The sequence below is a fragment of the Amblyomma americanum genome, chromosome 11 (genome assembly GCF_052857255.1).
Source record: "Amblyomma americanum isolate KBUSLIRL-KWMA chromosome 11, ASM5285725v1, whole genome shotgun sequence".
Classification (NCBI taxonomy): domain Eukaryota; kingdom Metazoa; phylum Arthropoda; class Arachnida; order Ixodida; family Ixodidae; genus Amblyomma; species Amblyomma americanum.
The window spans coordinates 97,779,857-97,797,524 of record NC_135507.1 but is presented as its reverse complement, the minus strand read 5'-3'; the positions used below and the strand labels follow the sequence as shown (position 1 = coordinate 97,797,524).

The window sequence follows — 17,668 nt, the reverse complement described above, 5'->3', positions numbered from 1 at the left end:
ATCTGCTCGCCGAAACAGTTTGCGGTTTTCGCAGCAGTACCATTTGGAAGGACTTTCGTTTCGGCGTAGCGGGCAAAGTAGCCGGTGGCCACGCTGGTACAGTTATTGAACGGTGTTGACATTTGGAAGGGGACGAGGAGACCACTTCCAATCAGTTGAAAGTGCTTGCTCAACGGCGGTATGGGTTACAAAGTGCAGCTGGCCTGATGGGTCGCGTCTAGCGTCGCTGACACTCACGACAAATTATGACGTAACGTGCGATATCGGCGGCTATCGCTGTCTCTAATATGTTTAGATAAGGCGGAGTGTTCGTGTGGACCCCAGATGTCCTGCTGTCGGCTCCTCGTGAGAATCCTGCGGAATTTCCTCGCGAAGGCTTTTAGGCACAAGAAGGTATGCGGTGTAGTTTGGTGCGAAGTTCTTCACGGGGCACGCCGTTTTGTAAGAATGACAATTGGAAACTGAACACTCCGGGGTGGGGCGAGGTGGCGTTTCCTTCAAGATGCTCTTTATATAAAGTGTTGTACTGCCGAATCCGAGTGCTGTCATGCGAAATCACTATCGCTTAACTCTTCCATAACGGCGTCGCCCGTCACGTTCTTTTGGTGGTGCGTCGACGGGGTCTAGTGACAAGCAGTCCGCGTCGGACTAATTTTCCAGACTTTCAGACTACGGTGACGTCGAACTCTTAGAAACGCAGACTGGCAAGCCATCCGAGGCGTAGTGATGGCTGACAACCTTGAATGGTCGTCCACTCCGGCCCAGATTATGACGAGCCATTACTTCCAGGTCGCCGAATAGTTAATCTCGGCCTTTGACAGAAAACGGCTAGAGTATACAATTACTTTCTTCAACCCGTCGTGTTTTTTCAACAAGGATGACGCTTAGGTCTACGCTACTTGCCTCGGTATGAGTTTCTCTCGCGGCGTTTTGGTGAAAGTGCTCGAGGACTGGAGGGAATGTAAACGACACTGAAGTTCCCTGAAGGCTTCCACTGGCCACACTTCGGATCTGAATAGCACGCTGGGTATTGTAAGCTCGATTAGAGGATCGGTGATTCGTGAAAAGTTCTTGACAAATTGTTAGAAATATGGCCACAAACCTAAAAATATGTGTATTGCTGTCTTGCCGATCGGCTGCGGAAACTTCGCGATAGCGGCTGTCTTTATTTGGTCAGGATGTACGCCATTCTCTGTGAAGACGTGGCCGAGAAACAGAAGCAGCTGGTAGCCGTAGCGCCACTTATCAAGTATCAGAGTAAGGATAAAATTCAAACAGCGCTAGACAACAAGACCAGAGACAGGAGGAGACAAACATGGCGCTGGTGTTTGTCTCCTCCTCTCTCTGGTCTTGTCGTCTAGCGCTGTTTGAATTTTCTTGTTACCATGAAACACCAACTCGCCCAATATGCCGTCCTTCTATCAGAGTAAGTCCCGGAAGACTTGAGTGCTTCCAGTACTTCCTTCAGCCTCTGTTGGTGTTCGTCGAAGCTCGTCGCAAAGACTACAACGTTATCTGCATACACATGCAGAATGGTTTCCTACTTGATGCCTGCCATTGCCCTACCAATACTCATTGAAAAATTGCTGGTGTGAAAGAAAGCCCGAATGTCATGACTTTGCAATTGTCATAGCCGTCGGGCGTGCCGAAGGCTGTCTTTTGTCGGTCTCTTTCATCGTCTTGAATTTTCCAGTACCCTCTCTTCATATCCATGGAAGATAAGTACCTGTTGCGGCAAATTTAGTTTAGAGTATCATTGTAGACACCTTTTTTTACTACGTTATTAGGTGGCGAAGAAGAACCGAAGAGTGCCATCCTTATTTTTCACCATAACCACCGGTGCCGCCCAGGTTCTCGTTGATGAGTGGATGACGACTTGTCGAAGCATTTCTACCACTGTTTCCCGGATGGTTTGGCGTTCTCGCGATGCCACACGGTAAAGTCGAGAGCTTTCGTCAGTTGCAATGCAGTTCTGGGTAATCCGGGCTTGTCGGATATTTGACGACTAAGAAAAGCACTCGCTGGAAGTTTGAACGAGACTCTTATTAGGTCTTGTATATTAAGAAGCAATGCTCGATTTAGGTCGATGGTGAGCGAGTGGTCTTGGTTAGGCGCGTCTCCTGACGGTCGGTCGGAGAGGGTGAAGTTGTCATGAATGTCTGTTAGTTCGTCTAAAAAGCAATCGTCGTGAGTGTGTTAAGTTGTGGGGTGTTTGTATACAACTGAAGTCTGTCTTCAGTGCGTCGGCTTGTTCGTTGCGGAACAAGACAAGTTGTCACGGTAATCGTTTTTGCAAATGGTTTAAATGCAGGAGCGTTAGTACCTCCATGTTGGAAAAAATTGTCCGGCGTCGGCGTTGACAACCGTTTGAAGCCTCGCAGCCTGAAGGGCAGGAGCAACCGGTCGCTCCTGCAACCTAGGTAGGCCACCTATAGGTTACGTGACATTCTGGAGTCGTCAAAACCTGCCCACCGAATTGTGAGAAAACCGACAGCCGTAGGAGGTGGGAGTTAAATGCTCGCGAGCGGTTGCTGGGAAGAGCCACCTGTGTAGCACAAGCCTGACCGGTGGCACAACCTATCATCGAAGGGCAGTGCATGGCGCATAGTTTAACGGTTGCATCACTGCGCCAGCAGTGATATGTGGACACCCAGCGATCTATGAATGCAAAGGCGATAATTGCAAATTCCGCATATATGGGCATTAACCCATAAACGCTGCCGCGTCATACCCTTAATGCCTGTTTCACATGGTGCGACGGGAACGAAAAATTACGGCGCGGTCGCACTGTCGTTGCTACGGTAATCGCAGCCGCCGTTTCACATGCCAACGATTTCGGTCTGTGCCGTCGGTACCCTAGCGTCGGTGCGGCTTTTCAGTGGCCGAAAATTCTTCCGCTGCAATAAATGTCAAGCATCATGGCAGGCGTTGATTTAATATTGAGCCGTGATGTATTATTATGTTCAATAAAACGTTTTCGAGATTTTCCTGTCATGTCGCTGAACTCCAGAAGAACCGACAACTGAGCGAGTTGGTGCATCATGGACGTGGTAAAAAAACAACGCAGCGACGACGGACACATACGAAGAAAGAAGACGGAAAAGATATGCATACTTAACTGAGGAAAGACGATCTTAATGTCGACACAATCAACGATAATCTGACAGCTATCATTACGGATTTCGCCGTAGAAGTAGACGGTAGGACTGTTCGGCAGGATACCGGCAAGTTATCTCAGGAGACGAAAGATCTGATTAAGAAACGCCAACAGCGCTTCTCCGTTTTCTTTCTTCATATGCATGTGTCCGTCGTCGCTGCGCTATTTTTTACCTCGTCGCTGAACTCCTATTGGCTGACTACTGTAGTGGTGGCGGTGAAAACATTTATTGCCAAATACAGAGGGGGCAAACCCCCTAACATGGCACGAGGCATCCCTTAGGGGCTGTCCTTACAGGGCAAAGGACAGCCCTTGGAGGGCTATCCGCTTCAGAGCGTCGGTAATTATCCGGCGCTGGTCAGCAGCAGCGGAGCAGGCCAGGAGAGTCTCCCAGTATGACTCCGCCGTGGTGGGCGACGGAGGTTGTGGGAAGGTAGGACATGTGAGGAGGACATGAAGGAAGTCTCCCGGTTACCCGCAGAGCTTACAAAAAGAAAGGAATTGATCGGGGTAGCGGGCATGAAGGAGAATAGGATAGGGAGTAGGTTAGGGAGGGAGCCGGATGTGCGTAAACGCGCCGGGTATCTCGGTAGTAGGCAAGAATATCTTTGAACGTAAGCAGGCGCTCCCTGGATGGCGGAGGAGGTCTAAGTCCGGCCCGGAAAGTGACACCTCGGGCGAGGGAGTGGACCTCCTCGTTACCCGGGAGGCCTGCGTGTGCAGGGTACAGATAAGGTTTACGGGGTGTGTGGGGTGCCAGAAGCGTAGAAGCGACTACTGTGGCCATCGCTGCGATCGCACCGATGCTGCGACAGTGCGACCAACTTGTTGAAAGTCTGTCGCAGTGGCCCTGCGACGAGAACGACGCGCATTTCTGTCGCACACCGGCAGAAATCGCACTGCGCTGCGGCAACAATCGCATCATGTGAATGGGCCATAAGGCGGAGCTTGAGTGTCACCTCCAGGTTTTTTTCTTTAGTAGCGCGTAGCGCACGAGTACGGACCAGGGAGAAAGACTAAGGCAAGGAAACGCTGATCAGAGCTTATTTGTCGTCATGTTTCTCCGTGCTCCGTCCTTCTTGGCTACGGGCTGCTGAAAAAAAAAGATCCATTCCAGAATCGCGCGAAGCCTCTTAAGACGCCATGTTCTCGATCTAAAAGCAACTGCGTGTTTCAAAAGATGATACCTTCGTTGTTCCCAACATTTCCGGCACCCACGGGGACGATGACGCTCAGGGAAACGTGATGCCGTAGGGTTGTTTCGAAGGTATTGCTTTTTCCGTGGAAAGCGGGATGAGCCTACAACGACGTCGATTGTTTATCAATGCGCAGTCGGGTAGTGTATGAGCCTCGGGTCGCTACTTGAGGCTGAGATGAGGATGGGAGCATGCGACGCTGCTCCAGCAAACAATCTCGCAGATCACGTCGCAAAAGTTGACCCTGCTTATGGGAAACCTGCGCTGCCAAGGTCGCACTGCAATTGTTCCATTCGATGACTCAAAAATGCTTTTGTCAGCCGCTCGGGCCGCTGCAAACGCGAGAGCACATTCTGCACGATTAGATACCCGTGTTTGGCTGACAGCATTCATTGCCTAGCTTCTCTCGGCGTAGCCCAGATAGCTGACGCACGACACGTGCGCCTTCGACAGAGCGGGGAGGCTCACGTCAATAAGCGCCTGAAGGTGGCGCGGAAAAGTGCTAATTGTACTACCCAAAACTGCTTGCTCTTTTCTCTAGGCAGTGTGTTATGGCGCTGCAATCGGCACCGCAAACTTCAGCGCAAGCTCCCCATAGGAGTTCTCTCCGGGCTGCTTGCTGTGAGGACTTTGAGCGTCCACATGACCTGGCGAGCTCGCATACCCAGTGTTTTCTTAATCGTGGATGCGTCACTTGTAAATTCGGCAGCGGTCTTTGGTGGACTGCGCACGAATCCGAAAGAAAGTTGCTCTTCCACACGCCGCTTCATGGGGTTCCCTTTTTTTCTTCGGTCGTTTCGGGGTGCATCAGTGTAGAGGAAGAGGTGCCTCCTTCTAGCTTCACTCTATATTCTCTTATTTCGGTGGCACACGCGATACACCAGTGTTACGGGAGAGACAAATTCTTTCTTTCTGGTCTCAATCTACCTTCTCTCATTTCGGGGATGGGCGGGGTCGTCTTCTATCGTCATCAAAGCTTAGTGTGCCATTTCGGGGATGGCAAGACGGAGGATGAGGAGAAACGTTTATTAGGGCCAACGAGTTTATTGATCTCGTTCGAGTGGTCGAGTGGGTGGCTTCCTCATTCCAGGACTCCACTGGCCACGGCTGCTCGACTGAACAGACTCTTCTGCGTACATGGTTGGCGTCTAGTTTTGGTGCTGGGAGCGAGTTTGGAGCATCAACTGAACGCATTGCTTCGCAGGATCCTCAAAAACTTTAGGAGAACTCATACTCAAATGTGTGCAAGCTGGTCAATGAAGTCTCGTGGTTTTCGTAGCACGTACAGGCAGCCCCATCAAGTGCGGAGATGTTTCGGAGCCTCATATTATCGTGCCATTCGTTGAAGGTTGCTACTCGCCCGTATTTTTCTAGCCAGTCTCCTCCTCCTTCTCATGGGCGACATTGAAATTGGGCGGCATTTTAGGCGGCTTCTACTACTGGCAAAAAAACATATAGACACTCGTCTTGGGTACAAGTTTGCAAGCGGCTGTGGTTCCCGGTGTAGAACTATTTTGTACTGGACGTGCATTTTTCCTGGTCCATCGAAAAGTGATGAATACTTTACCTCTAGGTGTTCAGCCGGTCCACTACCTTCTGCCTTGACGTGATTTAAGTTTCCGAGCACTTAAGAGCTTTTTGTGCAGGTCTGCTCAGTAACGGGTGGTGAAGTCTGTCTGATACGTAGGTAGTTTCTTGCGCTGTTTTCATTCCAAGCCAGCTCCAAAGAGGCTGGTCCCAGTAACACACTTCAAGCGAGGAAAAAATCTTCAGTCCCTCTATACATCGCGTACAGGAATCTTCACCTGATACGAAGTGTCACGCCGATGGAGCCCGTAGATGATCCGGAAGCGTTTTTGAACGGGAAATTCTTTCCCGTTGAAAAGTGCTTTTCTCCACAGTAGTTGGGTATATCCATCACAATTTTCTGCAAGAGCTGGAGGGGGAAGGCGGCAATGAATGAAGGTTTTATTGCAAGGAAGGGATGGCATTCGGCTGTTGGGGAATTAGGGAGAGGGGTGAGGGTGTAGGTGCAGAGGCAATTGACTTATAGTCGGTCGTCTTGACAGCCTTCAGAGCTTCGTCTCATAAGTACATCGACCTCTCCTTACACTACTCGAAGCAGGCCGCTCTCACTGCCGTATGCCGCGATGACATCTTGTGCTGAGGCGCTTGATCGTTTCCTGTCTGCTAGGGTGTCCATGTCATGTGTACGTATGTGTTGAATTGTGCGTCTACCTGTCGAGAACGGTGGGCAGTTCCATATAAGATACAGGTATGCTCTACAGCGTTCTTGGCAGTGGGTGCATGTGTTGTGCATAGGTGCGTCGTAACTGGCAAAAGACCACTTGTAGTTACACACTGCGCGCATGCTGCTTTTGCATTACCTTTGTTTACGAAGATCTCTTGCGGGCGATTGAGCTGTCCCGTAGTGTCAATCACCGGCGCCGGTGTTCCTTCCAATAACCGAAACCTGCTGTCTATTTTTGTTTTGGTACCAACGTAGTGCATAAGTGCTCTGCCGGGGGAAATCCCTAATGAAGGCGGCAATAAAATGAAGGATTCTTATCAGTCTGGTCAGAAATGTTTTCACATGGGCGAAGGACAATTATGTACGCTCGAAGTTTGTTTCCGAGCCGCTACTCTTTTCTCCCGGGACAACACCATCATCATAATCATCATCATCATCATCACCAGCCTGACTACGCCCACTCCAGGGCAAAGGCCTCTCTCATGTCTCTCCAATTAACCCTGTCCTTTGCCAGCTGCATCCACCCTTTCCCTGCAAACTTCTTAATCTCATGCGCCCACCTAACTTTCTGACGCCCCCTGCTACGCTTGCCTTCTCTTGGAATTCACTCCGTTACCCTTAAGGACCAGCGGTTATCTTGCCTTCGCATTACATGCCCTGCCCAATCCCTTTTCTTCCCCTCAATTTCGACTAGGATGTCATTAACCCGCGTTTGTTCCCTCACCCACTCTGCCTGCTTCCGGTCTGTTAACGTTACATCTAACATTTTTCTTTCCATGGCTGGCTGCGTTGTCCTTAACTTAAGCTGAGCTCTTTTCGTCAGCCTCCACGTTTCTGCCCCGTAGGTGAGCACCGGTATGATACAGCTGTTGTACATTTCCTCGTGAGTGAGATTGGTAACCTACCATTCATGAAATGAGAGAACGTGCCATATGCGCTCCACCCTTCTTATCCTTCTAGTCATTTCCCTCTCATAATCCGGATCAGCTGTCACTACCTGCCCTGAGTAGACGTATTCCTTTACCACTTCCAGGCCCTCGCTGCCAATTGTGAACTGCTGTTCCCTTGCTAGACTCTTGAGCATTACTTTGGTTTTCTGCATGTTAATTTTTAGACCCACCGTTCTGATCTGCCTGTCTAACTCATTGATCATCATTTGCAGTTCACCTCCTGAGTGACTCAGCAAGGCAATGTCATCAGCGAATCGCAGATTATTTAGTTATAATGAATTTACTCTTTTTCCCAACTGTTCCCAATTCAGGCCTCGGAATACCTCCTCTAAACAGACGGCGAATAGCATTGGCGAGATCGTGCCTGACGCCCTTCCTTAATGGAATTTTATTTCTTAGTTTATGGAGGACTATAGTAGCTGTGCAGTTGCTATATATATCTTCAGGTATTTTGACATAAGGCTCTTCTGCACCCTGATTACGCAATGCCTCTATGACTGCTGAAGTTTTCACGGAGTTGAATGCTTTCTCGCAATCAATGAAGGCTATATATAGAGACTGGATCTATTATGATCAATTGTATTTTATCCTTTACGAAAGCCTGCCTGATCGTTTGGTTGATTGGAGTCTAAGGTTGCCCTGAGTATTAGTGATTACCTTAGTAAATACCTTGTAAGCAATAGGTAGTACGCTGATCGGTCTATTATTTTTCAGGCAGTTGACATCTCCCTTCTTATGAATTAAGATAATGTTTGCTTTCTTCAAAGCTTCTGGTACGGTCGAGGTCATAAGGCATTGCATATACAGGGTAGCGAGTTTTTCTAGCACGATCTCCTCTCCATCCTTCAACAGATCTGCAGTTACCTGATCCTCCCCAGCTGCTTTTCCTCTATCCATTGCTCCTAAGGCTTTCCTTATTTCCTCTTTCGTTACTGGCGGGATGATGCCTTGCTCTGCACTACTGTCTCCCTCAGGAGCGCTATGATTACATTGGCTACTGTACATATTTGTGTAGAACTCTTCAGCTACGTTAACTATCTTATCCATATTGTTAATGAAAATGCCCTCCTGGTCTCAACGCATCCCAGTCAAAACGCACTACAGGATTCTAAGACAGAAAATTTCTGTAGTCTTGTCATATTTTGGGCATGTCTTGTGTAGTCTGTCTTGTCTGCTGTAGTCTGTCTTGTCTTTTGTAGTCTGTCTTGTCTTTTGTAGTCCTGTCTTCTGTAGCCTGTCTTGTCTTTTATAGTCTGTCTTCTGTAGTTTGTTTTCTCTTTTGTAGTCTGTCTTGACTTCTGTAGTCTGTCTTGTCTTCTGTAGTTTGCCTTGTCTTCTGTAGTGTGTCTTGTGTAGTGCTCGTACACTGTGTAACAGTCGTTACTGTGTCACCTGTTAATTAACACAGAATTTGTGTTCTGGAGTAGGCAATGCACAAAAATGCACAGCTTGTTAATGGTCGCCTGTCAATTAACACAAGCTTTGTGCATTCCAGAGTAATTCGTGCACAAAACCACTAGAATTGAAATGAAAATGATCAATATTTATTTACTGTTTCGTGCTTTTTTTTCGAGCTTGCTGATGCATGCTGTCCAGCGTTTTCCTGGTCGCAGGTTCCTAGATACATCGCCCATGAGCCAAGAGAAGTGGTTTTTGTCTTGGCTGAAAAAAAGAAAAAATAGAGATCACCGCTGCTACCTACGCAAAAAGAATGTGAAAGCGTTGACGCCTCCTCGACACTGGTCGCCTTTCAAATTTGGCGCCATGGTTGTTTTCTCGTTGACTTGATTGGTTATCAATTAACTCTTATTTTACCCTCATTTCATCCCAGCAACGATTTCGAGTTTTCAAATTTTCCTCCATGGATCGTTCCTGCCCACTCACTGAATACCCGCCCAGTCTAATCACCCGTTCATTGCCTTTTGCTTATCAATAATTACCTAATTGCCTCTAATTTATCATTCTTTTTCCTATCTCCTGGTTAAATTTAGGACACTTATCACTGGTCACGTGATTGCTCATTTCGAGTTTTCAAACTTGGCGCCAAGCTTTGGCTTTGTCCATACTTCCATTTTTCAAACTTGGCACTACGCTGTAGCTCCACCCACTTTCAGCGTTTTCAAATTTCGTGGCACTTTTTGGACATTTTTGGCTGTAAATAATAATCTGATTATGAAATTTTCTTTTCGAGCAGCATCCTCACATCATCCTCTGCCAATTACACAACCAATCGTATGACACTATCTCTTCTGAGTTGCCCACAACTGCTGCGGACACGATCCCCGGCAATATAGCCCAGTAAACTTCACTTTATTCAAAATGTTGTAATACTGAACAAGGCTTATGACTGGCCGAGTTGGTACTGACTCACCTTAAAACCAGCCAGAACACACAAGAAGACATGAGCTCAAGAGGCGGGACTAAGAAAACTTTAATTGAAGATTTTGATTATTTGATTTGTGAGGGTTTAACGTCCCAAAGCGACTCAGACTATGAGGGACACCGTAGTGGAGGGCTCCAGAAATTTCGACCACCTGGGGTTCTTTAGCATGCACTGACAACGCACAGTACACGGGCCTCTAAAATTTCGCCTCCATTGAAATTTGACTGGCGCGGCCAGGATCGAACCTGCCTCTTTTGGGACAGCAGCCGAGCGCCATAACCACTGAGCCACCGCGGTGGCATCATTGAAGGAAAGCCACAAAAGAAGACCCGCAAAGAGATACAAGCGCATAATAACCCAAAGCAGTGAAAGGGCGAAGTGCAATCAAAGGTCACTGGCATACTAATGAATCATCTAAAAAAGCAAATTCCTTATGGTGGAGGTTTACCGATGGCTTAGCCACACGTGTCCTTAGCCTTACCGATGTATTAAGCCTCAACTATCTACCGACAGATTTATCCCTTCCATAAACCACTGATGTGTCATAGAAATTAGGCGTGCAAAGAGACAGGTCATCCTCAGATTTGCATTCACAAGATTGAGCATGCAGTGCCAGATTAAAATTTGCCTTCCCACTATAGAGTGAAAGTGCTCAGTCAGGTGCAAATTCAGATATCTGCCTTTCTGCCCATATTAGTTGCAGCCATAAGGCAGTGGAACGCAATAAACTCCATTACTTTTGCAAGTGGTGAACCTTTTTTTGTGACACTGTCCATTGTGGACAAGTACCCAGTTTTATCAAGCCTTTTTAATGGCGGCACAAAGGCCTCCTGTCTTGCACTTCGCTGTTAAGACAACAGCAGCATTACGATTTCCCGCGACTATCTTGAGACTTTGAAATACTGTGGAGGTAAGGTGTGTCAGCATCATCGGAGTATGTGCTGCTTACCCTCGAGCGAGTGAAAACATACTATGACAGGTTGTTGAGATGGGCAAGTGGGAACCCAGCTGCTTGGAAACCTGCTACAAGAATGCGTCCTCAGCAGTGATGGCATGACTTATGTAAAGCTCATGTCATGCATAGATTGCACACCCATCAAGTGTTTCCATCTTTACTGACCTTAACCAGTGACAAATACACCTCTTCACCATCCTTCCCCAGCAACGAGTGGTCCGAATCGTAGATAAAAAAAGCCTTCCCCGATCTTTAGCTGTAGCCCCGACAAACATATTCGTCCACAAAGCGCAGGTCTGCATCAAGAAACTGCTAACGGTTCTGCTTAGACAATTCTGATGTAAAAGACAGGCCTTGACCCCATGCCTTAAAGACTCCTAAAACATCTTGTGCCAACTTATCTGACCTTTCTATGTCCAGAAAAATTAAATAGTTGAACATAGCGAAATCCTACTATTCCAAGGTCCTCCAAACAGGGCTCTAATGCCTTATCGACTTTAGACAAAAAAATGTTGCTGAGCAAAGGTACGACCTGCGTGTAAATACCGCCCTGCCAACTGACAAATGTAGATTTGCAGTAAAAGGACAACGGCCCCATGAAGCCAGCAACCGAAATCACGCAATCATCTGTAAAAGCATGTTCATTGTTCACCCTGATGCAGTTTGCACATGCCTCAGAGGTCTATCATGTGACAATGAATAGTGAAGGCCCTCCATATCGATGCTCACTGCAGAGCACCTGCCCAGGTTGCTGTCCACAAGAAACTAGAACTCCACAGAACTCCACTTTTGTGAGTTGGCAAGGCAGTATTTACATCAGAAATCAGGCATATGCAGAGGGTCCCAGGTTGCACTGTTCCTCCGCAACATTCTTCTGTCCAGTCGATACCGCATCAAAGCCCTGTTTGGAAGACCTCGGCATAGTAGCATTTCATTATGTTGATAGCTATCTAATTTTTTTGCACAAGGAGGGCTCAGATAAGTTGGCACAAGACGTTTTAGAAACCTTTAGGCATGTGGTCAAAGCCTATCTTTTATGTCTGAATTTCACTAAGCATAACCGTTTGTAGCTTCTTGACTTAGACCTGCGCTTTGTGGACGACCACATATGTTGGCGCCACAGCCCAAGATCAGGAAGCCTCTTAGCTACGAGTTGAACCACTCGAGGCTGGTGAAGGACAGGTTGGCAATTGCATGCATCATGACCGCTTTATGGAAGTCATGCCATCACAGTGTTTAGAATGCATTCTCGGAGCAGGTTTCCAAGCCAATGGCACCTGGGTTCCCACTTGCCCATCTCGCGCACCTGTCAGAGTGTGTTTTTACTCTCTCGAGGGAACGGAACACCATTCACATGATGCTGACGTAGTTTAGCAGCACAAAAAGACGGGCTCTATACCTTACCTCCACGCCATTTCTCACCGTCCCAAGAAAGTTGCACCAAAGTATGATGTTGCTGTTGTCTTGACCGCTAAAAGTAAGGTAGGAGCTGTTTGCTTCTTCGTTCAAACTAGGCTTGATACAACTACGGGTAATCGTCCGCTATGCACAGTGGCAGATAAAAAATGTTCACCACTTGCAAAAGTAAACGGGTTTTTTGCATTCCACTGCCTCGTAGCTGAAACTACTATGGGCAGAGAAGCAGATATCTGAATGTGCGCCTGGCTGAGAGCACTTTCACTGTATAGAGCAGAATACGAATTTTCACCTGACACTGCACATTCAATCTCGTGAATGCAATAGGAGGACGACCTTTCTCTTTGCACGCCTGATTTCTGCGGCAGATTAGTGGTTTAGGGAATTGATAAATCTGTCCTGATATAGTCGAGGCTTACTACAACAGTAAGGCTAAAAACAAGTGCCTGGCTAAACCGTCGGTGAACCTTCACTGTAAGGAATTAGTTTTTTAGATGGTTTACTAGTACATCAGTGACTTTCGATTGTTTTTTGTCCTCTCACTGCTTTGGGGTTTTGCATGCTTGAATCTCTTTGCAGGTCTTCTTTTGCCACTTTCCTTCAATAAAATTTCAGTTGTTAGACCAGCCTCATCTTGTGCTCATCTCTCCTCCTGCTTTGTGTCTTCCGGCTGGTTTTGAGATGTAATACTGAATGCCGGAAGACAGCCTTTTAGAGTCAAGTGCACTTATAATGGCCACAGTGATAATGAATGTTCATTTATTTCAAAAAATAGTGCTTACTTCATTAATTTATGCATGAAGTATATGACACTGCATCAAAATAAAGGACTAAACCTCGAACCCTCATGGCCAAACTGCAGTTACAGCACATGCAAAAGCTCGCACTTCAGGCCAATGCAGAAATAAGATCAGATTACTTCCCAAACTGCATGACACTGCCACGCAAAGTGAAGATTGTGACAGGCAATAAAGGAGCAACAAAAAAGCGAACTGTAGGTAGCAGCCAATCTCATGCAGACAAGCTACAAGGTCAGGCCAACATAGACGTGGAAGAAATTTGAAAAAAAAGCCACTACAAGCACATAATTTTTATGGTTTTCACAGCCCTTTAAATGGCAAATACTTTCCTGAAAAACATAACAAAAGCAGCAATTTTTTTTTGGCAATCAATTTTTTTCATGTACTTCATTATTCTTGAAGCATGGGCGGGCATAGAGTAGTCAGATTAGTGCATGCATTCCTAAGCAATGCCATGCCAAAAACTGTACTTACAGAAAAAGCTTGCCTTACTGAGTGAATACCACTGGCCATCCACTAATTTCCCAGCCTGCTCCAGGTCCCTGGCAAAAATCATACGCAACTTGGTGGCTTGCACAACATCCATGCAACTCTTGGTCTTTAGCTGGAAAAAAATTGAGGGATCAGTGAGATATCAAATTTTACATGCATTGCTTTGTTTCAATGACCGACTAAGAAAAAACAGCGGTTTCTGTGAGCACAACTAGCTTTTACTAGCTTTCTACAGTAAACCACGTTTATCCTGACCTATTTCACACTGACTTGCTGCATGGCCCCAGCACTACTACTCTATGGTTTCAAATGCTTGTTAGCTCTGAGCCCTTGGGCTTGCACTCGTTAATGCAGAAAACCTCGGAAAGGGCAACCAGAGCTTCGAGCTTTAAGCCATAGGTATTCAGAAGCTCAGTGGTCTGTGGGAGAACTTTTGGCTGGGTGACACAGTAGCAAATGCTGCTCCAGCTACTTTCACTCCATTGCAAAAACTCGCACAGCAGAGGCCTGTCCTCCATTTTGCATTGCAGAAACAATCACTGAAATTCAAAGCACGCATACTAAATGCACACCTACCTTCCAACACAGCTTCATAATAATAGGTATAATTAATGGAATGAAATACCAGTCAGTACATGTAGTTTTCAGTTTATCCAAAAATTATAAGCAACCGACAAACAATAAACATTAAAAGGGAAATAAAATAACCAAAATTGTTTAAAAAATCTGCCAGAAGAATTGTGACATCCACTACACTCCAGCAGTTCTTCGGCATGGGGTACCTTCAAACCACACTTTCTTACAGGCACATTTGCACAGAAATTGCATTGAACCTAATCTTTAAGAATCTTTATTGGTGAAACAGTAGGGAGAAACCAGGTTTTACTCAAAACGAAGGGCCCTACACGTTGCATCACAAGCCCAGATGGTGCACTTGAGTCGCCTCTTATGCTTATGCAAGAAACAGGAACAGAGATATCTTGACTAAATCAAAAAAAGAGGAAGTGCAATGCATGTGTAATGCAGAGAAGATATAAGCAATACCACACTAAAACACTGGGAGGATTCCAAGAGTAGGTGAATATATGAATGGGTGGCAATCAGATGGCTAAATGAGATTAGGAAATTTGAGGAAAAAGGGTGGTAGCATGTGGCACAGGACACAGTTACCTAAAATGAACTAGAGAACCATTGTTCTGCACTAATTTTAACAGCACATTCACACGACAGACAAAATCACTAACTCCAGGAACGAACTGCGCATCATGCAACTCAATGTCAATCACCATTGGAAATGGCACCAGCACCGCAGACTGCACATGAGGAAAAGTAGACATATTTTTGCTCTCAACTTTGAGCAGCAGTAAGCTGCGCTTTTAAGAGCAAAGCTCTAAAGTACGGCAACATTGGCACTTTGTTTTACTGACATGAGGGTGCTTGTGAGCGTGCAAGTCCCAGGTTTGTTTTGCACCAAATGTGTTAATTGCGATGTATGTTTAACTAAAGAGGGGCATCTAACATGGGCATCAGCTCTTCATTACTTCCCTTCTATATCCCTCCCTTATATCACGGTTCAAGTGTCCACCAAAATGTGAGACAGTTACTGTTACATTTCCTTGAATTTTCCTTCAACTAATTTTAAATTTTTCAAGTATACAGCTTTAAGAAAGTAGAGGTACAAACTGCGCAGTATAACCATATGCTATGGCAATAAACCAGCAATAAATCTGTGCTGATAGCAGCTTGCCCAGTGCATTGCAAGGATGCTATGCCCTACAATTATTGGTGTCATCTTGCAATGATACATTACTGACTGACAATTTGGTCTCTGCATCAGAAATACTGGTAAACCATCATTGTAGAGCACAATGTTTTTAAAGGAATAAATGAACATATAGGTCCTTTTCTAGGACACATATGCATACCAGGCAACAGGTGTGCAATGTCAAAGCACGTTTATGTTAACAGCAGCTGCGTCAAGAGCTACATCAGCGACTATATTTTGTACAAGTCTCTAGTTCCGGTAATTATAAGCTGAGGTACTGCTGTGAAGTGTATGTAGAGTTTCATGCATTTCTAAACCTAGCTGCAAGCCTATATGAAAAATATTTTTCTAAATAGGCAGCTAAGATATGCATCACTGAAAAAGAATAACTACCATGAACGGATCAGGAGGGATGACACAGCCGAAGGCAGGAAGCACGCATGGCCCAATAGATGCTAGCCGCTGACAACTGCAAATAAATACATCCAGAGCAACAGCTGTCAGTGGCTGTAGCCATGTCATGAATGACAAGAGAGGAAATCGTCTACTGCTTTAAAAACTAAACTTAGACGTAATATAACTAAATAAAAAAACAATGAGCTAGCCCATGACAAAACAAATGAACAGATTTTATGTAATGCACCCATATACATTCTTTGAGAAGAGTCACAATAACTGTTGTAACCACACTGAAAGATGAGCTGGCTGAAATACCGCACATCAATTTGAATATAGGATGTGCAGGTTTTCATTAATTCCTATCATGCTGCCTTGCACCAATGTCTAGGTATTAAATTGAAAGTTGCAACCAGTCTGCCTTGGTTAAATGAGAAGAGAGAATAGAAAAAAGCATGCCTTCACTAGCAAGAATCTTGATATCTCACAGCACAGCTTAGCATCATAGAAAAATTGCTAGCGCATTTAACAAATCTGCATGCAATTAAAAGCTGCACAAATTTGTCGACTGGCAATGCAAGTAAGGGCAAGAGAAACAAAAAAATACCAAACACTCGTGAGTGCGGCGAAGGGAGGTTTGTGGGTAGGATCCCGTGCCTGGGAAGAGTTCCGAGCTCGGAGAATCGCCGGCACCACAGCTGATGGCACGCAACCAAGAATAAATAACAAAGCGAAAATAAGTAACAAAGAAAAAACATCGACAATGGCGAACGACTTGAATGCGGGCCGCAAAAGCGAGGGATATAGCAAAAAGGCAGAAATCGTAAATAATTGAGCAGTTGCATCCCCGACAGCTCGCAGTGCTCAGAAGGAGAAGAAGCATCAACGTTTACAGCCCAGGAGACGCAAGATTGATCTAACTTTGACATAACACTGCCTCAAATCCTGTTCCACTGGGGAAGCACAGACAAGTTTACAAATGACAAGGCGATGAATTTGAACTAGCCTTTCGCATGCGATCACTGTCTCAGAATTTAGTATGACGCATATTAAGGCACAAGCACTAATCCGATGAGTACTAACCCTGAGCAAAATAGTGCGGTGTCTGATCGCAGCTGGCCTAGCGCGAGCGCTCCGCCGCGCGGCACTTCTCGCTCACCGTCTTCTACGCAGTGCAAATCCATGTTTTTTCACCGAGTGTCGAAGCGCTAGCAAGCGAACTCTGTTGTGATATCTGGTGCCATTTTTATTTACCACGGCACGCGAGTACCAAATGCACATAAAGACAATGAGAACAACACTTGTCATGCAGGATATAGGCCCTGCTTTTTTGGCGCCGCATTATAGCTCCGGCAACCGCAGGCGGATTGCCTCCACTCACATCCCTATATAGCCGCATACAAATAGCGCGTGTGAATACAGATCATTAGCAAAGAAACGCAGAGCGGGACTCACCGGCCATGCGATTCATCCAGGCTAAGTAAAACGGCGCAGGAGTCTTCGTTCCCTTTACAGATGACAAGACGTCCCAGCGCTGTCTTTCTTCATGGCTTACCCGTTGAAACTCGCCAATGCTGACAGGCCGAAATCCTGGTCGTTGGCTTCCAAAACACACTCCTGCTCACCTTCCTGTTGGATGAGTTCTTCACACGTGTCCGCCGTACAAGTACTCAAGCAATGCCTCAAAGAGGCAAATAATACAAAACATGACGCGTCGGTTGCGCTGCAATGGCGCCGACGGCTGCGCTTTCGTGTCGGTGAAAAATTGAAACCGACAAAAAAAATTTGTTTTTTAAACTATGAATATTTATATTATCTTCACAACAAAGACAATGCATTTATTTTAAATTATTTTGATTATTTAAGAATACTAAAGCGCTTTCAGTTACTTTTTCTGGCATGTCGTT

The 17,668-nt window shown here is 46.0% G+C and overlaps 1 long non-coding RNA gene across 1 annotated transcript; it reads right to left on the bottom strand.

The window, feature by feature from the left end:
* Positions 1-9,127: 9,127 nt before the first annotated feature.
* Positions 9,128-15,835, bottom strand: LOC144109963 (uncharacterized). The gene is made up of 3 exons (XR_013309659.1): positions 15,759-15,835; positions 13,583-13,712; positions 9,128-9,216 (listed from the first exon to the last, which is right to left on the bottom strand). It is a non-coding gene; the product is annotated as an uncharacterized LOC144109963 (long non-coding RNA).
* Between the last annotated feature and the right edge of the window lie 1,833 nt (positions 15,836-17,668).